Source organism: Pteropus vampyrus, unplaced genomic scaffold (assembly GCF_000151845.1).
Source record: "Pteropus vampyrus isolate Shadow unplaced genomic scaffold, Pvam_2.0 Scaffold30, whole genome shotgun sequence".
NCBI classification, from domain to species: domain Eukaryota; kingdom Metazoa; phylum Chordata; class Mammalia; order Chiroptera; family Pteropodidae; genus Pteropus; species Pteropus vampyrus.
Window position 1 is genome coordinate 5,079,968 of NW_011888811.1, and position 5,282 is coordinate 5,085,249.

Below are 5,282 nucleotides of genomic sequence, written 5' to 3' on the forward strand. Positions count from 1 at the left end.
GCACAGAACCATAGGCATTTATTACAAATCCCTAGAAATTCAACATAACAGGTGAGTATCTTCTTTTTCAATTGTTTTTCCTGACGCAACAATACATTAAGCATTTTCAATAAACACATTTCACAGAGGAGTTTCACAGACAGACAGACTGAGGCCTAATGTGAGAAACAGTTATATGAGAAATGTCAGTTACTCCAGTGTGTCTCTCTGAAGATTCTCAACAGCCAAAGCTCAGTCTGCTTCCTCTGCATATACTTCCAGAGATAGCATTTCCTTTGCTCTTTCTGACAGGTGTCAAAACCTGTCCTGGGCTATGTCAACTGCTGGCTGAGAAATCAACCGTGGATCAGATACCTTCTACTAGATGTGCACTATATGTATATGCAGGTGGATATTTCACTTGACTCAATTATTCATTACACTATTTGGGCATCCAAGCACACTTGAATATCCTGTTTTATACTGCTTTTCTGCCAAGGAGCCAAATGAAAACTCTTCAAAAAAGTATCTTCTTCAGTTCCTCCCTCTCTTGGTTACAAAAATCATTACTGATACTTAGTTGCATGTGCTTAATAATGTCATGTTCATATATGCATCCAGAGTGAACTTTAGAAACTCAAAAATAACCTGAATAATAGGACATACATTTTGAAGGGGCAGGAAAGATGATAACCATGGCTGAAGAACCCAAGAAGAATTTCGCTTTCCCAACTTCCTACAGAGTAAGACTGGATTTTTCTGGCACATGACTCCCAGTGAAGTTCTGTACAGCATTTGGGGAACTTGTAAGGGCAAAGATAATCAACAGTACTTGACAAATTTGAATTGTATTTCCTGATGGTTTTTTTTTTAGACTTTCCCTTTTTCGTCCATTGTGTTGGCATCACTGTACCCAGCAAGATAAAAAATATGTGCAGCTACTAACAAAAGAGAAAAGGCTCCATAATTCACTGGAATTATTGTCTGATTTATCAAGACTGTTCCCACCAGCTCCTGTCCAATGACTCACATGATTATTCTCTTAAAATGCTTAAGTACTTCTCAAGCTCTCCCATCCGTCATTCAAGAAACTCATGAAATTCAACATCCTTCAAGAAGTCTTTGTTTTAGTCAATGGGTTTAGTGAATTGATTGTCTTCATCCCATCCCCACTTTCTGTCATTTCCATTCAGATCACAAGTCAAATATCATATCCATAATGAGGTCCTGCTAGGCCATCCCATGTGTAACCAGCTGTCACTAACTCACTGTCACATCATCATCCTTAATTTTCATAATAACAGTTACAACCAAGAGAAGTTATTGTTATATGTTTATAATATTTATTTTTTTAATGCATGCTTCTCTAAATAGAATTTGAGCTTCATGAGAGCAAGGCTTTTTCTGTTTTGCTTACCACACTGTGCCTGGCACATTACAGGCAGTCAAACATGCATTGAATGTAATCCACTGAGTCTCTAGATCTAAATTCCAGTGCATAGGAAATTCAGGGGACACTGTTATATATTAAATGACACCAAGAGGAATCAGTCAATCAAATAAAAAATGTGGGAGATTATACATCATAACTAGCTTGAAATCCTCAAAAAGTCAATGTTATGGAGGAAGAAAAGTAAAGGAATAATTCTAGATTAAAAGAAACCAAAGAAGCACAAAACCAAAATAATATGCATGAATTTTGATTGGATCCTCATATGGGAAAAAAATTACAAAAAGTGTATTCTTTAGAAAAATGCAGATATTTGAGAATGATTTAGATATTTGATGATTTACGGAGTTATTATTTCCTTAGAATAATAATGACATTGTGGTAATTTAGGCAAATGTCCTTACTCTTAAGAGATCGATTCTGAATTATTGATGGGTGAATTTTTTAAATATCTACAACTTATACTTTCAAATGGAATGGAAAAACAGTGTGTATGTATCAAGGGAGGTGGGTGTGTGTGTGCAGAGAGAGAGAAAGAGATATAGATGACAAATCTTAATTAATATTATGTGAGTGTGCTTGTCATTGTGCTTGTCTTTTCGCTCATTTATATATTTTATTATGAAAAATTTCAAAGTTGGGAAAAACAGCATTTGAATAAATGACTAGCTAGAAGAAAGTTAGTGAATTCCTTTTGATTCTAGTCCACCGAATATCAAATGCACAGGACCCGCTATTCCTTTAATTTTTCATAATAGAATGTTTATTCATTCTTATTTAATAATAAAAGCCATCTATTTGTTGACTGTTACTCAGTTGTATGTCCTTTATACCATTTGGTTCATGACAATCCTTTAGAGAATAAGAGCCCAGACATCAGGAATCATGCCAATCCGTATATTTCCAATGCTCATACTAGAATATCAAACACAGAAAGATAAGTAATAAATAATTTAGGGAAACCAGTATATGCAGAACAGCTGCCCATTTAGTTAAGTCTTGGATCCTGAGCATCTAGACAGAAACCTTCATACCAGTCCCAAGAGAGCTGGCCACAAAAAGAAAAGTACCTAATACTGTGAGATGGAGTAAGTCTGGTTAGGTTCCCAAAAGCTTACGCTGCAACTTTCTCCAAGCCTACTTTACACAGGTAACTGGAAAGGGCATCTTACAGGCCCGAAATGGCGAGCTTAAAGTAATGAATTCTTCGTTTCTTTTGACTTTCCCAGATCGCTCACTAGAACGTAAGCTGAAAGAGAGCGAGAGTTTCACCATTGGTTCACACTGCTGTTTTATCCGTGCCTAAAAAGAGTGCGTAGAACTGATTAGATAGCAAATAAATATCTGTTGAATGAATTAATGAGCTGTATTCCAGTAGAAGAATGATTCTTCAACTCTGGCATATATCAGAATTGCCTGGAGCACTTGCTAAAACATACATTGCTGGACCTCACTCCTAGACTTTCTAATTCGGTAGTTCTGGGGTACGACCCACGGTTATGCATTTCTAACAAGGTAGTATGCAATGCTAATGCTGCTGGCCTAGGAACCACATTTTTAGAACCACTGCTATAGAAAATATCTCTTTTATCCTCCCCCTTGCTCCAGATAGGTACTGCTTCAAAAATGAACACTGTACTAGGCAGTTCTTTTGTATAAGATTCTTAATACACTTCATTGTTTATTCGACAAATAATCTTCTTATGGTATTATAGAAACATTTAAGCTTGAGTTTAGATTACTCAAAATTCAGATACTTTTCCATCAATCAAGCCAAATATTTACTGTAAGTATTTTTCTCCCTGCCAGGGGAAGCTAGAATTCCATATTAGCAGCTCTGCATACTACTCTTCCAGCTCATATTTGCACATTTGGAAGAAGGCTGGGAAAACATACACTATCTCTTTGCAACACGATTGCTCTGTGAAGCATGTCTGCCCCCAGAGAAATCAGGTGCCTCATGCACTGCAGAAATTTATGTTAAAGAAAGTCTGTTTATGAGAGAAAAATGTGTAACCCAAATTTATCTCTTAGAGACAACCTCAGAATCTGAAAATTTCCAACTTCTCCCCTTGTGAGTTGCTTGAAATTGCGGTTTTTCAAGTCAAGAACACCTGTTTAGTGTTTTTCTCCTCACCCTCCCTGGTAAATGGAGCCGCTAGGAAAACAGCATCTGAAAGTTTTAATGAATGAGAAATACAAAGTATTGACAGATTTCAGCACATTATATAACCCTTACCCTGTCCCCCTAATGAGGTAAGATCAAAAAGGAAGAAAACAGTTGTGATATTGGGCTCTGGTGTTTGGTTTTAAACTGCTGCAAATAAGCTCAGATAGAGGACTGTTCTACTGGGTACAGTCATAAGCAATTTGTACATTGCTGTGAAATAGCATATACAGACATGACTTCGGTAAGTGAACAACTAAAGGTTTGATATTCAGCAAACATCAAACCTTTATGTTAAACCTTCCCGATAACTTTCCATCTCAACTATACGACACTAGCAATCAAATTTCCATTTGTGCCTTTACCACAGGGTCAAATCTCACTATTGGAAAAAAGAAGAAAAGCAACAATGAAAAAGCCTGGCCACTTATTGATGCTTATTCTAATTCAATAGTTATTGAGCATCTATTCTATTCAAAGTACAGGTTTAGAAAAGGGAAAAGGAAAATATTAATTATGGCCAGGTAGAATGAGGAATCAGGGAATGCTTCAGGGTGATTAACCTTTATTCATTTGATAAACTGTTGCAGAGCACCTTCTTTGTGCCAGTCACTAACCTAAGTGCATATATGTATTTGATAGTAAGTAAAACTGTCAGTTTCTACATGCCTTTGTGGATCTTGGTCTATTCAGAGAGACAAACAGGTCACAAATAAATGGATGTGTAATTAAGGAATGTGCACCAAAGGAAATGAATAGAAGGCCTTTCATTCAGCCAACATTTGCTGTGTAACTGCAATGAGTCAGGTCCTATGGCTTGAAGGATGTGTGGATTTTGAGAACCAGATAAGGTGAAATTTGGAAAAGAAGGAAGAATGATAGTGTATGTAAAATGAATAACAGGAGGAAATAAATGTACAGATTACAAAATTGCAGATGAGTCAAAAATGAAAGTGAGATCTTTGAAGGCCTTGAACTCTGTACAAGAAGATAAGGCTTTATTCTCTAGTACAGAGAGATCCTCATTTGGGGTTCACAAAAGAATTCATTGAGGGTACTAAGAACATGACAAAATATCTATTTACATTTCTTACCTGAAATGTTTAATACAATTATTGGCACAGCTTCCTTACTTGGCTCATATGTTGGATGGACATGAATATTAAAAGGAATTTTGACAAGGGAGATTATTTCCTTCAATCTTGCCCTCACTTACAGTGATTATATAGCTGCTCTAAGGTGTTACCGATGTAGGTAATTTTAATTAGTAGAACATGTATAATACTTTATAATGAGATGAGGACTCATCAGGAACATATTATGTATCACTCAGATATTTGTTGGTTATCTCAAGGGAAAGTATTTAAAGGAGTTGAGGAGTTTTCAAATTAAAGATGAATTATATATTTCTCTTTTAGAGAAATAATCTCCAAATTTGCAGGCCTTTACTATGATAACGATAGATTTAAAATATCAAATATGCCTTATCTGTCCCTTCAAGGTAAATGTAAATATTTTAATAACTAAGAAAGTGACTCTTTGGGGAGATAAAATAACTATGAAGAGAATACTTAGAATATCAATGTTTGGGAATTTTCCCATTTTTAGAATTTTTGTTATCAAAAGGACGTAAGATGTCACATATTTAAACAAATATATACAATAAAATTCGGAAATGGAATTTTC